General features: G+C 46.3%; 1 long non-coding RNA gene across 1 annotated transcript; it reads right to left on the bottom strand.

The window, feature by feature from the left end:
- Positions 1 to 299: 299 nt before the first annotated feature.
- LOC127059404 (uncharacterized) lies at positions 300 to 19,939 on the bottom strand. Its single transcript, XR_007777158.1, has 4 exons — positions 19,755 to 19,939; positions 3,062 to 3,124; positions 832 to 1,072; positions 300 to 469 (listed from the first exon to the last, which is right to left on the bottom strand). It is a non-coding gene; the product is annotated as an uncharacterized LOC127059404 (long non-coding RNA).
- Between the last annotated feature and the right edge of the window lie 917 nt (positions 19,940 to 20,856).

The raw sequence follows: 20,856 nt of genomic DNA, 5'->3' as shown, positions 1-20,856 counted from the left end.
TAGCAAGCTGCTCCATGGTCCCTGAACCTGCTCCCTCTTCTCTCCTGCTGGTTTGGGAAGCCACTGGAGGGGCAACCACCTTTTGGTCCATTTCATAATAAAACTCTCAAAATTCATTTTAAAAGGCCAATTAACAAAGAGGATTAATGAACCTGAAAATGAAACCAAATGGCTTATGGGGACTTTTTTTTTCCCTCCAATCTCCTCTGGTTCAGCCAGTGAACCAAAACTCCCAATTATTTATGACTGAGTTACACCAGCACTGAAGAATTAAATGCAATTAAATACATGTATGCAGCCCAGGAGCAAGGTGATTTCTCTGTGAGTTGTCTTGCTGTGTATTAAGAGTTGCTGCTGCTGGTGGGCTTGTTGCTGAGTTACATTATTTCCCCTGAGATCAAAACAAATCAACATTTCCCCACTTGGTGTTTTTGAAGACAATGTTTCAGTAACAGCTGAACAGCAGGGTCTGGAAGAAAACAGGAATATAGACAGAATATTAAAGGAGGAAAAATTCAAAGGCTATAAGAATTTAAGGAGGGGAAATGGAACAGATTTATTACTATTATTTTTATTAGTTATTTGGTTTTAAATGATAAAACCATGTGTGGTTTCTCATGGTCAGAATTTTAATGCAACTGCACCATTCCCTTGCAAATTATCAACCCAAAATAATTTAATAAAACCAGACCAAAATATGGCCAGGGAGATGGGAGGAAAGAAGAGCAGGAGATTCAGAAATGAGGAGAATGACCTCTAAAAGTGCCAGATTTCTTGTTCAGGAGGAAAAATCACAAGAAAAATAGAACTGCAAGCTCTCAGATAGGATACCTTGCAGCATCTACAGTCCTTCCATTTAGGGAATAACCAGAACATTTTCATTGCTGTTTTTTTCTTTGATTTTACACACTTCTCTAAGAGGTCAACATCTTAAGATTGTCTTTTTTTATACAATGTTCTGGGAGCACTTTTGCTGTGTCTTTCCTCTGTCAATCTTCAGCTTTCCTCTTCTGACAGCTGCTGGCTTCCCTAAATGAAGGACAGGCTTTTCTGCAGTGAAAGATGCTTTTTCCTTTAGGAAAAAAAAAAGTAAAGTCAAAACAGAGAACCAGCAGGGGAGATATAATTGTACTCATCACCTACAGACAGATATCTTCCAATTTTTATTTGGTGTTTCAAGGATATGATGAAAAGTCCAGTTTGCTTATCTGGGTGTAGTGGAAGAAATTGAGATGGTTTAGTGCAGGTGCATGAGAAACTGTGGGAATGAGGATCCCTATGGACTCTGGCTGGACTGATGCCCACAGGGGACATCCCTCCTCAGTCAGGACAGTCTCCCTTCTCCTGCACTGCCTGGTACCCATACCCAGTGTGCTCCCAGGGTTCTACAGGACTGGAAAGCTCTGGAGGAGGTAGGGCAGGCTCTTTGCTGGGCCCCCTGTCAGTTCTCAGGGTGATCATTGCTCACACCACACAAATATCAGCTCTGTGTTCTCTCACTGGGACCAGGACAGGTCTGGGGTCAGCTTCAGCCTGGGGGTGCTGTGCTGGCAGCACAAGCCTAATTTATTACTTAATAATAATAATAATAATAATAAGTGTCTGTATGCATTACTTTTATCATCCTTAATGCTCCTGTTTGCAAATCTCTTTGTCAGATTCGGTGTGAGATGCAAAATATCTTTTAATTTGATCAAATAAAGCAATGAGCCTCACCTGGCTCAGCTGGCAGCTGTACTGCCTTACCCCTGCAGAGATTTTGGCCCACGTTTTGCTAGAGCTGAGCCCCAGACAGTAAAAGCTAACAGTGATTTCCAATTCTCCTAGTAACAAAAAATGGATTTTTTTTTCCATGTAGGCAGGTGGAAGAATGCTGCCACCAGAACAGCTTTTCTAAACATGCCTCTGGCAGTCTGCATGGTAAAGAGCATGGCCCCATAGAAATGTGGGGAAAAACTCCAAAGTTACACTCAACAGAAATGTTTCTTCATATGTGGAAATGCCATTTATTTGTGTCTTGGACCTGCCTGAGAAGAAATTACCTCTACTCTTGCTGAAAACCAGGATATGGACATAATTCCTCACAAATATTTTTCTGGCATGACAAGCTATTTTCCCACTATTTATCTGCAAAATGTAGTGTGTCCCACCTGGAACACACAGAAAATGAGTTACATGACTTTCCATGTTTCTGTCAGAAGTATCTTAAAATTTTTAAATTTGGACATCAGGCTGGGCCACTCTTTGAGGGGCCCATTTGTGCAGGAGCTAACAACTCTGCTGCACTTTTGTACATCATTAGGCTAATGTGCTGCTTAAATAGAGTCATCAATCATTTTGTTATTAAAGCCCTTTGTGCCTGGCAACAAATTGATGGGAAACGAAAGCGTTAGTAGGTTGTTTGAGTATTGTAAAACAGTACTTGTAAAGCTCCCACTGCTTCAGTGGAAGGTGAAAAAGCACAGAGGAGCTAATTTATTGTGCCAAAACAAGCCTCTGAAAGTGCTGTGACTTGAATTGAAATAACCAATTGAGTTGCCTTTTATTTGTTCTGACGTGCTGCAGAATTTCCAGCATGCATTGGGGTTGCATTTGCAGCTTCTTTCCTAAAAATCCTGAAACTTGCAAGTCTTAAAAAAAACCCAAAAACTAAAGAAAAAGGAAAGCTGAGAGTCTCCTGAAACCTATGGTTCCAACAGCTTGTACCTTTAAGAAGGATGAACTGACACAAGTCTTCTTATTTCAGAATTATAACACTCTATTCTTGCTCAGAGCTTATTGAGTACTTAAAAAAATTCTCTATTTCTGCTTTTGCTCTTGGTTGTCTTTATTTCAGTCAGCAGTTGCAGGGAGCTGCTCTAATAGTGCCCCACTTAATTCTGTATTGAAGCTTTGCACTTAAACCTCAAATAAAACTCTTCTCTCTCACAATCCCATTGTTAAGTTTAACTTCCATGTTATGGTCATGGGTTTCTCAAGGAAACCACAGCTTGTGCATCACATCCTGCATGAAACACACTTTGGCTTTTCCCAGGAAGCAGTTAAAAATCACATTTATTACCCCTGTCAACAGCAGCTGTCGAAACACTGTAGGCCAGCTCGTTCATTCCCACAGCTGTAGCTCCTGGAGGAGAACAATGAAAGGTCAAAGGCAGTGGCTGCCCATTTTCCTGCCCTGAGGTCTCAGTTGTTCCTCAGACCTGATCAACCACAATGGGAGAGCACAATCCTTAGCAGCACAGAGCAGGAGAAGACATCAGTTGCTCACTCTCTCTTCCAGCATGAAGGAAGTGTCTTTAAATGGCCCTAGACTGAGCTGCATTCAAAAAGAGGCAAGAAGAGATCTCAGAGTACTCTGAGTTGGAAGGGACCCAAAAACATCAGTGAGTGCAACTCTAGAGAGGATGGCCTGTACTCACAACCTTGGAGTTATTAGCACTAAATTGGCTCCAGCCAGCTGAGCTGGGGAGGAGAGCTGGGGCCTCCCTGCCCAAGGATGCCAACACATAGGGGCTCAAAAGATTCAGGAGCAGCACTTGGACTGCACAAGCACTTGGAAATCTCCTGTGGGCTAACAGGAAGGTGAAACAGTTTAGGCTGTGAACCTCTTGGGGTTGAGCGAAGAACTCCGTTCCTGCCCACCTGCTTTAGTGCAGGGAGCACAGCATCATGAACTGGTTTGATTTGGAAGGAACCTGAAAGATCATCTGGTTCCCATCCAGCCAGGGACACCTTCCACTAGACCAGGTTGCTCAGATCCCAATCCAACCTGGCCTTGAGCACTCCCAGGGATAGGGATGAACTGCACTGTAGAAAGAGACTCCTGCCTTCTTGTGCCCAGCAAATTGTGACACTCAATTGTGTCACACTCATCTTGTGCTTGACTCTGGTCCAAAAGCCAGTGGAATCAGCTCTCTGACTATCCAGGGGCTCTTCTACTTACACAACAGCTTGAATTATATAAATATGGGAATATGGGAAGCAAAAGGCTTTTGAAGCTTGATTGCCTCACTCCAGCAGATGAGAAACTGCAGACTTGTCTGCTTCCTAAGCCCCACCAAATGAGTTTCTTTGCCCTCAGCTCCGATTCCGACGCAGACAGCATGGCCTGGCCCTCTGGCAGAGGGCTTGGGGAGGCTTAGGGCTGGTCCCCTTGCAGTGACACCCTGCAGACAGTGGCCTTGCAGAGCAAACAGACCTTCATTTCTCACTAAGAGGAAGCAGAGCAAAGTTGAAAAGCTCAGGGAAGCAGTGCAGGCAGCGTCAGTTTTCTGCCTGCCCGTTGTACGCGCTAAAGGCAAAACAGCTCCCAAACCTCGGCGTGCCACAGGAATGCCAACAGCAGGGAAAAGGACAGCTATTGCACTGTTATCCAGAGCAATTTCATGTCTCAGAATCCAAGTGTGTGAATTTTTCATTTTCTTTTCTTTAATGAGTACTAGCATGCCAGAAAGTATCATAGAAGAGAGAGAGCGTCAGGGGTGATGTAATGCTGGGGAGAGGAATGAGAAGGACAAGCCCCATGATCTGGAAAGAGAGCTTGTTCTCAGATATCTGAGGGTGGAAAACACTTTTATTTTTATTTCCTGATTGAAGCCAACAGCCCTAATTCTTCCTTCCTCACTAATTAGACAAGTGACCATGACTAAGTCAATTTGGTTGGAGACTAACTAATGAAAGAGAAAAATCCCAAATTAACATTTCCACTTGTAACATTAATTCAGGAAAGAATTAAGGCTGTTCGGGTGCTTATTTTTGCATTTTCTACGTCTTAGCAACTTTGGGCTTCTCTTTAAAATGTAACTTAAGTTAGGTTTGAATTCAGCTTCCTGAGTGTGTGTGTTTCCTTGGGGCTGGAGCATCCCTGTGGTGTGCTTTACCCATAAGCTCAACCCTAATTCTCTCCCTGTTGCTTTCTAGAGCTGTAAGCAAATAGATGGAGGTAATAATACATGCTCAGGCCATACACTGTGCCCAACCTAGCCTCCTAACAGAGAACCCCTTGCTCTATTGCAAATAAGTGTGACAGCAAACTGATCCATTTTCCCATTTATTTTTTTTTTTAGAGGAGCAGCATTAGCAAAGGAAGCAGATGCCCAAACATCACAGGAGCTGCTGGTAAACAGGAGCACATGGGACATTGGCTGGTGTGATCCGCCACAAAGCCACCACTCACTTGTGTCCCCTGAAATATCCATCAGCTGCTGTGCTGGCAGTGCCCTTGCTGCCTCCACGCTGAGCTCATTCCTGCTCTGTTCCTTGAGGAGGTGGCTGTTCCCTGCTGGAGCTGCTCCATGATGTGCCATCAGGGCTGAGCTGTGTCTCACGTTGAAGTGGATGTGGGTTTATGAAGTTCTTTTGCTTGTGGAGCCTTTAAGCTCAAATAGAATTAGCTAAAAGCCTTCTCTAATACCATCACTCCCCCCACGGGCTGCCTTTCTGGAAGATCAAGGTGAAACCTTGGCTGGGGAAGGACTGGAGGTACAGCCAGAGTTAAGCATAGGGAAGGCATGCCTAGGAAACTTACAGAGACCTCCCAAACAGCACTGAAGTGAGAGGGAAAACTGAGATCCATATTTTTATGGTACCCATGAAAATGAATAGACATCAGGGATCATCCCCCAACTCATCCCAGCGCAACCAGGGTTTTAAACACATCCAACATTACCCTGGGAGTCTCCAATAGCTCCAGCTAGTGATGGAAGATGCTAGGAGGACTTAGGAAATTACTCAGTCCAACTAAATGCTTTGAAAAGGGAGATGGTTTGGTTATAAAAATATTTCTGCCCAAGACTGGGAAGAGTTAAACCCCCCAGTTCTGCACAGGATTCTTTAAATCTTTGCCCTTTTTTTTCCCCTTTCCTTTGAATGGGTTTGTTTGTTTCCCCTTGGAGACTGCACACACAATAGGCAGATTTTTCAATTAAGCCATTTTTTTCCACTTTTAGTCTTCAGTGGAGCCCAGGTGCCAATTGTTTGCTGCTTGGTTTCTGCCTTCCCTTTCCTGCCTACAGCTTAACCCCTTTCTCTCCCTCCTGCTCTTTGGCCATCACGGGTCATGCAGATGATGCTGATGCAGATGGCTGATAAATAATTATCAAACAGAAATCAAAAATTATCAAATGCAGTGTATGGACCAGCCACCAATGAATTTAGCAACAGTTGGATGGTAACTAATCATCCTTCCTTTGAAGCCTTCATCATAGCATATTTATTTATAAAGTGAAAGCATTTGGTTTTTATTTTAAAAAAATACTAGAAATCTCCAACAGCCAGCTTAAGTGAGCGTGGAAGACTGACAAAGACATTGTCATAATTTTTCTTTTAAATCCCTCATGACCCCAGCACGTACTGGGGAAGCAGCTCAGGGAGTTTTAGCCCACAGCTGCCACCCTGTGCTGGTGGAGAGCAACCTCTCCAGCTATCCCAGCCTCTGGAAAGCACAGAAGAGGGCTTTACACAGATCAGGGATTAAGGGAGGCCCAGGTTTGGCTCAGCTCAGTCACCATGGTGCTGTTAGAAGCCTTAAACCCTTTTCCTGTCAGATGGATTGTGGCTGTCACCGTGCTGCCCTGCAGCCTGACATGGTCAGCAGGTGCTTGGGGTTCTGCCTCAGGTGTTAAAACAGCAGATAAAACCCCTGCCCTGCCATGTGCCTCACTCTGTGCCACTGCTATGAGAGGAGGGTGAGAGACCCAGGCAGTTTGAGCTCTGTAAAGAAGCTACAGAGCAGCACTGAGTGCCTGAATCACATCCCCTGCAGCCATCAGGGCAATCAGGGCAGGGAAAAGGGTCCAGAAAGGGAAATAAAAAAACAGCAGAACCACCAAGACTGGAGGATGGGAGGATGAATCTAAAACTGTGCTCTCCAAGAGCTGAAAGAACAAGACGTCCTGGGATGAGGGACTTGCACTCTTTCCAGATCCTCCCAGCACCATAACCCATAAAAAAAAAAAAAAAAAAAGGAAGAGCCATCTGTGGAAATGGAATGCTCCTTTAAGCCTTGCAGAGACTTTCTCCATCACCACAAACCACCCTTCCTGTTGCTCTTCCTTCACCACTCAGGGCTGAGCCATGGAGACCTGCTTCTTTTGTGTGTGTGTGTATTTCAGAGGGGTTTTTTTTAAACCAAGAAAAAAAATCAATATCAAATTTCAAAAAGAACCCCCAGAGATCTGGGGAAAGTGGGCATAAATGTCAAACAAAACACAAAGAAAGGCTGAGCTACTAAGAGATCATGCTTAGAGCAGCAGTGGGGGGGTGGGAGGGAAGAAATACAGCAGACAAATTTAACACCATTTAGGAGGGTTTATACACAATGTTTTCATTGCAAGCAGCATTTAGAAGTGACAATTTAGTGATTTGTCATATCCCAGCACACTCCTTGCCTGTCAAAGTGATAGGCAGAACCAGCAGAGCACCTCTGAACACGCTGTTCACTACAAGGCACCACCAGCAAACCCAGAACAGCTCCACCCTTTGCCCACACTGTCCCCTTGGGCCTTCTGGGAGCTGGGATTTAGGAGAAAGCCTTCCAGGGGAACAGTGTTTCAAGTGTCAAAGGATTTAAAAATATACAGGGCTGTGAAAGCTGATGGGACCTGAAAGAATTGAAGGAGGAGGGGTCTTAGCAGAGCATCTTTGGCCAGTGAAGGCAGATAACCCTCAAAAATCATTATGGAGCATCTGGGAGTGCAGCCCAGCAGGAGATGCTGGCAGCAAGAACTCCTGCCCCACACAAGAGGGTCCCCAGAGGCCAAAAACTCCAGCAAAGCAGACAGGATCTGACCACAACACCTGCCTTGGGCCAAAGCTGCTCTTTATTTTTCATGGGCCACACAGAAACTTGGTGTATTTATGATCACTTCTTTCACCAGGCTTGGTTGCAGTCAGCCCTGGATCCCAAAACTGAAGGAGAAGCCTTGTGCAGACAATTCCTCCTTCAAGGCTCAGCTCCAGCACCAGGCTCCATCCATTTGCATTTGGCAGGGAGCTCCAATTCAAGTGAAAGAACATTTCAGGGGTTTTTTTCAGCTGATTGTTTAGGAATTTACTTGGAATAAGCTTCCTCCCCAAGAGGGATTTCAATTCTACACATGCACAAAGAGGAGAAAACATTAATGCAGTGTTAAGACAGCTCAGTGCTGAGAGCAGCATGCACAGGCTGAGCAGAAGGCCACTGAAGTTATGTGACACCCAAAACTAGGTATTAGCAGCTTCTCAAGGACGAGGGTGGGAAGTGCTCAATGACAACAACAACCTTCCCCCTTGCAAATTGTCCCTGCAGACACAATTCCCCCACAAGGGAATTGTTCAACTGTGTCACAGGACCGGTCTCCTCACCCCTTGGTGGGGGGACAGGAATGCTGCTGGTGCCATCAAGGGACACACTCACATCAGGTCCTCCCTGGGAGCCCCAAGGGACAGGAATTGTTTCTCTTTAAAGGTTGTACTTTGTGAAATAAAGCTTAAAAAAGTAATCCAGCAACTGTGGTGTCCAAAAAACAAGGTAGGTGCAGATGAGACTGACCCTCTGGCTCTGCTTTCAGGTGGGCTTTGCTTTCAGGATCCTGCCTGGTTCCAGGCATTGCACAGCTGCAGTGATGGATTACAGCATGTTACAACTGAGATTTAAGCTTCTGATGAATTTGTGGTTTTTATTTACCCATCCCAACCAACCTGTGCTATCCATAGACTCCATCAGTAAAATGGTTCATAAAATGTTAAGGGTGCTGCTTCCCACTGACATGGGAGAGCTGTGGGAACTGAACTGGTACCAGAGTGTTATTAACTCAGGGTAAGGTTAGATCATCATGTTTCCCAGCAAAATAGAGGTGCAGAGCAGCACTGGGTCTTCAGTGGCCAATGCATTTTGGAAACAGGCTAACATATGGAGTCTTTCAGAAGACTCTGAATCCAAACCCATGTGTGGATGTAATTTAATGTGCAGTGCTTTATGCAATTATACCTACAGATGCCTAAGTGAGAATTTAAATTAGCATTAACTTAACTTGCTGAAGGCAGGCAAATGCAAGCGGGTGCTGGGCAGATTTTCCTGTGAAGCTCTGCTGATCCCCATCAGTTCCTGAGGCACTGCTCCAAATGTAAACCCTGGGCATCTTTTCAGCAATTAGGCCCATTCTCTGCACAAGTGGGTTCAGAAAGGAGAGCCCATCTCTGTACAAGCCCCGTCTCCACTGTGCAGTGTCACGTTTGGGCATCAGAGGGAATGATGCTCAAACAGGAGGACCTCACCTCCTTGTTCATATAAGGGTAAGCTTCACCCAGAAATTCTTACAGATCCATAAATACCCCTCTTCTGAGCCCTCTTCTTCTGCCCAGAAGTCCTAAAGAAGACAAATTATCATGGGCAAGGGTCAGTGTCTCGTGGTTCTTCTGCACTGAGCCACGACACATCTCCTGTCCTTGGTGCTCCTTGGATGGTCAGCATCCAAACCCCAGCAGGACTCAAGGACTCCACAGGATCTCTTTTAAACACTGAGGTTTGCACACAGAGCTTGTTGCAACCTCAAAGCTGCCCACACCTCAAAAGCAACCTTAACTCTGATCTGAACAAAACACAGAACTTTTTATCCACCCTGCCACCCTGATTTTTTAAGATTTTTAAGATTTTCTAAGCCTTCTGATGTTTCTTGTAGCATTCTTGTAACAAACGTTCTCACGCACTTTCTGTAAATAACTCATTGTTTTGCATTCTTTTATGGAAGAGGAGAAATTTGATGGGCTGTTGGTTTGTCCAGTGTCATTGGAGAGGTGGCACTGCCACCCTCCAACCCACTGTCACTTTTGGAAATCTATAAATGTTGGAGTCCAAAAATAAACTTCCCTTTGTCACCTTGAGAGCAGTGGTGTGTGTGCATCGTGTTTCATCATGTCCTATAGTGACACTACCCAAAAGAATTTCAGGTTCCTCCAAACCAAATAATCAGGATATTGTTCCCTGGCTGTGGTGACCACAGGAGCCTGCAATGGCAGAGGGGTTTTCTCCCTGTCACTAATGAGTAGGAGGAGGGCTGGCTTCATGATGAGCCAGACATGCTGGCAGCAGCACACAGCAAAAAAATGATGGAGAAGCAGCCTGATATCCTAATTTTATGAAAAAAAAAAAACCCAAAGCAACAGGACACATAATCAGCTGTGACAGGGGAATTAATATTATTCCCTCCCCAAAGCAGGTGCAGGTCAAGTAAACTGAGATATGCCAGGGCACTGCTCCTCTTGGGCATCTCCCCACGGGGCAGAAGGCAGACTGACACCCAAGGCATGCACGTTAAACTGCAGATTTCATCCTCCCCACTCTGCTGCAAGGAAATATCTGATGAGCTGACTCCATCCACAGCTGCACACATCACCCTGGTAAATCTGCTCCTTGGAGCAGTTTCTCCCTGCAGCAGCTCTTAGGATTGGAACTGGAAGGCTGAAAGGTTTTTAAAGCACCTGGGAAGCATTTCTGGACCACTCATCTGTCTGAGGGATGGCACATCTCAGTGAGCACACGCCACTGCTCCCATAATCCAGAGGCTGGATTTTCCTCTCAGCACAGATCAGGTTAAGAGACACAACTGCTTTGTATGAAAAACAGGTTGTAAATTATTATTTAAAGTAGTGATATCGAGACAAGCATTACTCTTGTATCCAGAGAGGGCATAAATGTCAAACAAAACATAAAAAAAGACTGAAATACTAGGAGATCATACTTAGAGCAGCAGTTGTGGGAAGGAGGAAATACAGCAGACAGAGAGGGGACAGGGAATGTTCCCTCCTTTCCTGGTATCTCCTCTGGGATCATCCATAACTGCAGGACATTTCTGCAATTTGGGTGGGCCAGGCTGTAGCTCCTGGATTTCTGTGGAGAAGTTCAAGCAGCAATAGGGCAGCTACATGTCCTTCAGCAAGACTCTCATCTCAAGGCAGCAAAGCTCGTATCCCAAAACTCACCACAGTAAATTCTCAAGCTCACTGAAATGTTTCAAGCCTCTCCATTCCCCCCACCCTGTGAAGGAATAATATGACCTTGGAGAGCTGCTTTGTAGTTGGGTTTTCTTTTTTTGCTGAACAACAAAGGAACAGCTGTTCAGATTTTTTTTGTTGTTGTTGTCTTTCATTGCAGGAATGTGTGTACTGAATATTTAGGACACATTAGCTGAAAATAAAAGTGCTGCTGCTAAAGCAGCTCATGAGCAAACACACGATGCCTCCCACAGGGAGGCAATTTCCCAGTTCCCATTTCCCAGTGCTGGTGTGACCAGGAAAGTGGGATGGTGCTGTCTGGGCAGTGGCCAGCTGGATGGAAATGCCTTGCTCAGGAGCACAGGAGGGACTCAACTTCCTTACCTCTGACCACATTTCAGCAAGGTGATGGTTCCTCTCCCAGCCTTTATATTTTTCCTGGCTATAATGCACAGCACAACATTACAGCAGAATATTTTTGCCTTCTTTTTTTTATTTTTTTAATTAAAGTGGAAAGCTGAGGGTGTTTTGCAGGAGCATTTCACTGCTGGTTTTAGAAGCCCACAAGCCACACAAGACATTTGCCTCCTAGGAGCTGCCATGAGTTATCCAAGCTGTCACCAGAGCTGGAGGCTGCAGCACAGCTCTGCCCCTGAGGAAAGGTGGCACAGAACAGCTCAAAAATCCTTCAGGGAGGAAAACTAACAAGGAAAGGAGAAAAGGCAGAGGGAGAAATGTGCACAACAGGCACTACCTGTGAGTAGGCAAAGAGCTCCCACTCCTCCTCCTCCTCCTTTGGAAAAGCTCTCCTCAAAAGGTGAAAAACATCTTTCTATATTTATCCCACTCACTGAGCAGGAAAACGTGCCCCTGGCCCAGCTTTATTTACCCAGGACATGCTGTGGAGGGAGGTTTTAATCCAAACACAGTGCTGGAAATAGGATGGATGATTAAATTGCTGACATAGCACCCCATTTGTGCCTCTAAAGGTTGAGTGTAATTTTCTGCCTTTCATAATTGCTCTGTCCCTTTCTGCCTTTTCCAGTGCATTTGTTCTTCCTAATCTGGCCTCAGCTTTCTAAATATGGCTTTTTATTGATTCCAGACTTTCTGTTCACTCCAGATGAGCATCACTGAGGCTGAGAAATTGGTCAGCAGTGCTTTGTCCCTGATAAATGGGGGTTTTTTTGGGTTTTTTTTTTAGTTTTGACACATATACCATAAGCACAGGATGGAATCCTAATCCCTGCTGCCTGGCAGGCAGGGCTGGCACCTCTGCTCTGATCCAAACAAACACACACACATGAAGGAATGGGTCCTGGCAGCCTCCTGCTCAGTGCAGAGCTGCACATCCTTAGGGTGAAAACCAGGCCACCCTTCAAGTCCTGTTGGTTCTACACTGGAGGCTCAGCTCCCCTGAACAGCAAGTGCCAGAAGGACACTGCTGTGGATGTTCTATTTTAGATCCTTGCTGATCCAGTGACACAAGATGTGATTGTCCCCATCCCAGCTGGCTCCCCTTGGACCAGCCATGCTGCCCTGGGTCTGAGCAAGCCCCTGCTCTGCTGTGGAACACCATGGCTGGCTGTGTGACTGCACAAACTCAGCTCTGAACAGCTGCAGGCGTCTGCTGCTCCTTCCAGCCAGGGGGCACACAGGGGATACTTTTGCCAGAATGGTGCATCTGACTCCATCTTATCAGAAGGCTAATTAATTACTTTATTATACTATATTATTCTATACCATATTACATTACATCTAAGCTGATTCTGCCAAGGACTCAACTGCACAGAGCTCATGACTGTCAGCCAGCAGTCCCCACACACACACACTTCACACACAGAACACCATCACTGTGGGTAAACAGTCTCCGTGTTGCATTCTCCTTTGGCACAAACACAGGCACAGCAAATGAGATAAGAGCTGGTTTTCCTTTCTCTGAGGTTGAGAGAATGTGGAACCCAGAAATATTCTTGGGAAGAATTGTGCCTGGCTTTTCTCTGTGAAGAGAAATGTGGTGACAGGTGCACCCTTGCCTCCAGGTCAGAGAATCATGGAATGGTTTGGGTTGGAAGGGCCCTGGAGGTTTAGCTTTGCTTTATCCAACACTTCAGCAAATGAGGGGACAGCTCATCTGCTTCAGAGCTGCCTGCTTCTCTCACACCTTTCACAACCAAAGCCTGGAGGGCAGGACCTCAGCCAGGAGCTGTTTACAGACAGGTTGGGAATTCCTGCAGAGCCTTTTCCTCGCTGTGAACAAAGCAGGCACTGGGTCTGTCCCTGACCTCTGGAAGGATGGAGAGCTCACAGCTGTAGCAAAACCAGATCCTTTCCAAAGGCTTCAAGACCTGGAGCTGCCTGAACATTCATGTAGCCTTAACACCAATCTCTAGCAAAGCCAAAAGCAGATCCCTCAGGGAAATAAATAAGACTGGAGCTAACACAGCCATGCTGCTTCCAAATACTCCTGCAGCCTCCAACTGCTGCTGTTTATGGAGAGCACAAAAGGGCATTTCTGCATCCCATGCTGGAAAAAGCCTGGAGTGGAACTTCTTACACCCTCAGCACCTTTGCATGGAGCCAGATGCAGGTTTTGTGTCCCCTGGAGGGTCTGGGGAGGGACAAGCAAGACCTGGCCAGAGTGGTGGAAGCAGAGGAGAGCTGTTTATCTGTCAGGAATTGCAGACTCCAGGCATGCTGGGCTGAACTGGTGTTTCAATGGAAACACTGCTCATAAACCCCCCCAAAATACAGAACTGGTTGGTGAGGCCAGCTTTGGGACAGCTTTCTCTGACAGACTGACACCCTGGACAGACAACTGCCTGAATAAACTTCATTTCTGTATTTGATGAGCATTTTGTGCATCAGGCTTGTGGGTCACAGCACAGAAAACAGGGAGGTTTTGCACTTCATCCATCATCATCCCTTCCCATCTTTGGTAATCTGGGGCTTTGCAGCTGAACCAGCAGATTCCCTTCCTTTTGGCAGCCATGGATCAGCACCATCACCCAAGATGGACTCTGGGCCCTTCTTCCTCCCTTTCCTTGGAACACCCCAGCAAAGGACAAGGTCTCTGTGCCAGCAGGGCCAGCAGCAAACCCATCCCCTCCCAGGACATGGACACAAGCCCCAGGATGGAGCTCAGCAGCTGGGCTGGCCATTTGCTGCTGCCTCTGCACTAAAAGAGTGATTTTAGCTCTCACAGTAGAACTCTATAAAAGATTTAATTATTCATCTGAGTAATTAAAATAGGTGAAGCACAGGAATTACCTGACAAACACCCAAATAAAACCTCTCAGCCAGGAACCAGGCTCAGCAGTAAGCATTTTCTGGGGCAAACCTGCAGTGCTCAGGAGCATCCACCTGGCATTGCTGCCAGGGCAGGTCACCTTCACAGCCCTAATATCACACAGCAGCAGGAGCTGGGCCTCTTGAAAGGTGCAGAGCAGTGGAGGGGATGAAGTTCTCATCACCTTTCATCAGGGAGGACCCCACAATTGTCACTGATGGCAGAGAACACCCTCAAGATGTGCTAAAAATTTTGACCCTCTGTGTGAAGCCCTTCCAAGCACCAAATGAAGAGGGCTTGGGTTTTGTTTCTCTTTAATTGCAAGTTTAAACAAACATAATTTATCAGCTTTTTTTTCAGTGTTGCACTGCTTTCTGCCATGGCACTGCCCAAGGAATTACAGCACTGCAAATATTTGCTGGGTTTAGTTTGGTTTTGCATAATTATTTAATCCCTCCACAGAAAAAAAAAAGAAAAATCCTCACTGTGGGTGCTGATAGCATCTAAAATTAGGGCATTAGAGGAGCAGCTCAGTGTGTTTCCAAAAATCAGGGTCTTCTAGGCTCAGCTTTGTTGTCAGTTATGGAATCACTTCAGTCTTTTAGCAATGTGCATCCTTTCTCTGGAATGCAACTCTTCCTTTCTGGTTAAACCTGGAAAAAGGTTTTCCCCCTCCTCCCAGCTGCAGGTTTATTTTCAAGTTTGGTAAATAAGCACCCCTGAGCAATGGCCTTAGGGATTCACTGCCCCTGCTGGCCTCTCATTGTGCATTTCAGCCCAGCATCCCTTTCCCTGGGCAGTCCTAACTGGAAAATAGCTGTGCTCTGCAAAAAGCACTGGGAGCCCTTGAATCAGCAGAGTGTGGAAGTTGGGATTAGGAGGCAGTCATGGACAAGAGCTGCATGCCCTGAAAGCCTCTCCCTTAATGCAGTGCAGAGAGATTATTTACCCTGTGACATTAAACATCCTGATAACCAAATGTCTCATCAGCTCAGGATGTGCCCTTTAATTCCTGCCACCTTGCTAAAACCTCCTGTCAAACCTGCATGGACTCTGCTCACACCAAAAATGAATCTCTTCCCTCTGCTGGAAGGCAATTTTTCCTGACCAGAGCCATGGGTCTGGGTAATGAGGTGTAATAGAAAAGTGTTTAGGAGTCTCATGTCATTTAGATGGAAGGATGGGCACTCAAGGAGAGCAGATTCATCTTTGCAAGACCCAGAACCATCCCCTGGCTGCTGCCAGAGCTGCACCTAGACTGCTCCCTCCAACATGTCTAGAACTAAAGTGAGTTAATCCATGGAACTGAAACAGAAGTGGGCACGTGGCACAGCTCAGACACAGAGCTGGAGCTCATCCCCACACAGCCTTGGACCTTGTGGGTAATGAGGCATGGAGGACACGAGCTGTGTGCAGGGCACACTTCAGCACCTCTCAGAAATCCTGGAGCAGTTTTTGTGGCCAGGCATTGCCTGGGCAGGAGTGTCAGAGCATCCCCACTGCCTCCCTCCCTCCCATCCACCAGGACATGCCATACTGTCTCACTTGACCCTCTGTCAAGCAATTTTATTTCTTAAATACTTTATTAATTTCATTCACTTTGATGCTTGGGAGTTTTTTGGGTTTTTTTTAACCCCACCTAAAGCCAAGAGGGCCTTAGAGAGAAGATCATCACTGCTTGTGCAGAAAGACAAATGGGCCAAAGGGGATCATTCTGACACTCTTGTCTGATCTCTTGCCATCTCCCAGCAAGGTCTGACCAGTCTGCAGTAAATAAAGTCTAATCTTGAACTCCTCAGAACACCTGGCCCTAAAATCACAGGTCTTTGACCTGTCACCTCCTCTGGTATGGATGTCCCAGGAATGGAAGTCAGTACCAGACAAACAAGGTCTACTTATTAATATTTAAAAAAAAAAAAAAAGTAGGCTTGGATGGCCAATATTCAATATGCATCAAATTCATAGATTCAAGTTTTTCCATTATTTTAAGAAGTCAATCCCAGCTCCCAGCCACCACTGAATGCCTAGAAGAAGGCAAGAACACCAGGGACCAAGGTCAGACTTCTCTGAGCAACATGTTCCAGAGCATCACCACCCTCACAGCCAAGAATTCCTTCCTAATATCCAATTTAAAACTTTCCTTTGTCAGTTTAAAGTCATTCCTCCTTGTCCCATCACTGCATGTCCCTGTAAGAAATCCCTCTCCAACTCTTCCATAGCCCCTTGAGGTACTGGGAGGTGCTCTAAGTTAGAACAGGGGCTCTGCTCCCCAGTTCCTTCTCTTCTCCAGGCTGAACAGCTCCAGCTCTCTCACCTGCTCCATGGCAGAGGTGCTCCATCCCTCTCATCCCCTCCATGACCCTGCTCTGGGCTCACTCCAACCTGTCCACACCCTCCTCCTGCTGAGGACCCCAGAGCTGGATGCAGCACTGCAGCTGGGATCTCACCAGAATCCCCTCCTAAACCTTTGGATGCAGCCAGGATAATTGATGCAGATTGCTTTCCATTTGAAACCAACCCAAATACAGAAACCCCACACTCCTCCTCAATGAGTTATTTGCTAAATCCTATCAGGTGGCCAACCCCACACTGGGATAGATTGCTCCAGCCCTGACCCTGGCACGTGCTTGTGGTAGAAATTGCAGATAATTCAATGATTCTTTGTGCTGGCTCAGCTCAAGGCTTCTCTTGAGCCCAGAGTTCACTGCTATGGAATTGGCATCCCAATAACCCAGCCCTGTGATAGGGCTAAGTGTCCATTTGCTTTGGGCTGGAACCAAGGTGATCCTTAATCCCAGTGCCTGGGGATGGACTGGGGCTGGCTCAGCCCAGAGGAGAGGTCACTGCTTTGTCAGCTTTGCTCCTCACATCCTCTCATTAAATTTCCATCTAGGTCCCATGTGGTGTTGATGGGGTGCCAGGACGAGGTGAGAGATGAGAATTTGACTCCATGTTCTCAGAAGGCTGATATGTTATATTATATATTATATATCATATTATATATCATTTTATATTATATATCATTTTATTTATATTAGATAATAAAACAATACTAAAGAAAGAGAAAGGAGACATCAGAAAGCTAGAAAAGAGTGAATAATAAAAACCCATGACGTACCAGAATACGTCAGCTGACACAGCTGGACTGGGATTGGTCATTAATTAAAAAGTCACATGGAACCAATTCAAGATGCACCTGTTGGGAAGCAACCTCTAGACCACATTCCAAGCAAACAGATAATTATTGTTTGCATTTCTTTTCTGAGGCTTTTCAGGAGAAAAAATCCTGGGCAAAGAAGATTTTTCAGCAGATATCATGGTGACAGTCCCACATACTTGGCTTGCTAAGAAGCAAGGATATTTTTTTTTTCCAGTTAGCTCAATGTTTGCCAAAGCAAACAGCCAGACTGGGAGGCACAGGGCTCAGGGACTGGGACAGATCTGCATGCCCAGAGCATGATGCCAGCAAGCAGCTGGATCCAGCCAAGTGTCTGGGACCTGACACAAGATGATATTTTTTAGGTCTGGTGATCTGTTAATTTAGGGTTGAGTGAAGGGAGGAAGACATTGCACCTGGATGTTGGACCAGACTAAAGCAAACTTGCCTTGTTAGCTACTAAATCTTCTTTCCCCTGAACCCTGAGCTAGAAATTCAGCTACCAGCAGTGAGATGAAGGAGTCTGAGAAGACAGCACAAAGAAACATTGGGAAAGAGTCACAGTCTCACTCCTGTCATGAGCTAAAGCACAGAAACCAGACAGCCCAGCAAATGATTTCTGGAAAGCAGCTGGCCAAGCTGGGATAGCAACAGGCTGGAAAACTCCTTTCCATCTTTTCAAGCAGATGCCAGCTCATCTCCCTGTCCCAGCAAAGAAAGGTCATTTACAGGCCCTGCTCATTTCTGGGAGCTGGAGCTGGCAGTGACAGCTTTGTGCTGTACCAAGGGTCATTTTGGGAAGCTCTAGGCTTTATAATTAGTTAAGCTCTGTGATCCCCACTGGGGATCCCAAGGCAATGAGGATGTGCCAGTGACACTGTTTTTTTTTCTGCCTCATGAGAACTGAGAAGTCAAAGAGGAGTGCTCCAGAAACTATTCAAGAAATCTATTCCAAGCCTAAATAAAAGCTATACTCTCCCTATGAGAGCACTAGATAAGCTTTCCATCCTCCTGAGAGGAAAAGCACAGGAGAAGGTGTCCCATGGGAGAAGCTGGAGGCACGTTGCCAGCAGCAGAGGGGGAGGGGTGATGCCTTGGATCATTATTTTCCTCCCATCAGCAGGGGTGAAAACCCCACTTTGTGATGGCAATCCTCTGTCACACTGTCCCACAAAGGGCTGTGACACAGGGCCTGCTGTGAAGTGACCACAGGAGACAGCCCTGCCTGCGAGTTCCACAAACACATCTTCCCATTCACTTTTCCTGGCCCCTGGTTGAGATTCATCCTTTATTTTCCATCACCTGGATAAAGCTGAGCCTTCAGAAATGCAGCCTTCCCACTGCATACATCCCATCACACTGCCACCAGAGGCAATCCCAGGAAAGCCAAGATTTAAGAAACAAACTGGAGGAGGATTCAGACTGGCTCCAAAAGTTATTACTGGGTTTTTTTTTTCACCCCCAGCTTTGTGGTCTTTTCTTTCTGCTCCACACTGTTCTGTATCCCCTGCAGATTGTCCCAGCTTGGGGTAATTTGGTGTTCACAAAACATCAACTTCACAATTTTGCTGCTGTGGCTGGCAGGTAAAAACATGCTCTGCTTTGCAGCTGTTCCTTGTACATCTACTAAAGCATCCCAAAGGCACAGGGGTAGGAAAAGCAAGGAAAAAAAAGTACATTTCATCCTTTTCACCATTACTGCAGGGCTGAATGCACAGCAGGTGCAGATAAGCATGAGACACTCCACCTTGTTACACCACCTGCTTTGCACTTTAGTCACTCAATTCAGCCAGAACCACAATAAACATGTTATTTTAGATTGCCCAGCAAATTCTCTGCATTAAAACAACCAAACTGAGGGGGTTGGGGTGTTTTAAAACCATCAGGACCATTCAAGAAGTCTCCCAGCTTTCCCACTGTTCTGCACCCAGCCTGAATTAGACTTCACCCACACTCAGGGCAGCTCATGTGTACCAGCCCCTCCCATTTTTTCAGGTAAACTGAGGCAGACACAGGAATATTTGAGTCCCCACCCACGCCCTGTTCCCACAGCCAGCCTCCTGGCAGGCATTCCCTGCTGGCCCAGTGAGATCACAGGGCTGGTTTATCAACACTCCTTTTTCACCAGAGGAGGTGCCCAGGGTGGAGCTGGCACTGCACAATGATTTCCTGGAGCTGAGGCTCTCTTCCCACACACCCAACCAGCAGCATCACCTGGGCAAGACTCCCAGAGCTGCTCCCCAGCAGCATCACCTGGGCAAGAGAGCCAGAGCTGCTCCCCCAGCAGCATCACCTGGGCAAGACTCCCAGAGCTGCTCCCCAGCAGCACAAACCCACCTGGTACCACTGACAAAAAAAATGTGCCCAGATCTTTGCAGAGGAGGAAGTTCAGCAGCAGGACCAACAACTGCAAAATATTTCATGTTTCAGCTGAGGCTGCCAGGAGGAAGGTGACTCAGATGCATCCACGCTTTCCTCCTCGGAGCTCAGAGCTCGTGTCATCCTGCGTCAGCCACCAAAGCAGCTCTGCTCCACTGCTGCAGAAACCTGTTTTTCAGCTCCTTATTTCCTGCCCCACTGTTTCTTGTGTGGGAGGGAGGCAGCAGAAAGTCTGTGGCACAGCATTTGTAGGACCTGCCTGATGAGAGATGGTTTCATCTCTATGTGAACTGGTATTTATTACAGCGGGGAAGTGGGGAGTTTATCCCTCTGGTTCAGCCTGGATGGCTTTGTTCCAGGTCACATTCCAAAATGATTGAAGAAAACAGCTCTAAGGCATTTCTAAAATAAAAAGATGTCAGCAAATTAACAGTGGTTTTAAGGGCCTTGTATTTCTGGGAGGGTGAAACCTCTGTGTTAAACCCTCTGGGATCATCCCTTGGGCCTCCTGTGCTTCTCAGTCTCTCAAAGTAAAATTGACCCAGCAAACTCATATTTGTCTCAATCCTAATCCCTGCATCATCCTTCAGGTGTATTTCCTCACAATGAAATTGGAGTAGAAAATGCTTTGGGAGATGCTTTGCAGCCCCTTTTTCCCCAAAGGCCCAATCTGCTTTAATTGGGAATGCTCTTCAAGCACAAGGTTGGGGCACAGCCAGTGAGACTCACATTTCAGAAGGACCATCAAAGGCCTGATAAAGACATAGCACTTTCAAGCAGGCTGCTGGGGCTTTGGAGGATATTTGAAATCTGTCAACATGCACTTCTAGCAGAACTGCAAAATGAAATGAAACGTGCTGGAACTGGAAAATGAAAGGCTGTCAGACAAGCCTGCTCCCCAAATCAGCTTTGCCTGGATCCCCTGCCCTGCAGCACAGCCTTCTCCCTTCCTCCTTCCTGCCCTCTGCTCAGGACCAACCCAGCCTGGGGTGTTTAAATTCCTGTAAAACAGGAATGATGGGCAGCATCAGAGGAGGAACCCTCTGACCCCAAGAAGTTT

Source organism: Serinus canaria, chromosome 3 (genome assembly GCF_022539315.1).
Source record: "Serinus canaria isolate serCan28SL12 chromosome 3, serCan2020, whole genome shotgun sequence".
Taxonomy (NCBI): Eukaryota; Metazoa; Chordata; class Aves; order Passeriformes; family Fringillidae; genus Serinus; species Serinus canaria.
The sequence above is the reverse complement of the archived record's forward strand: the minus strand, read 5'-3'. Positions and strand labels throughout refer to the sequence as shown.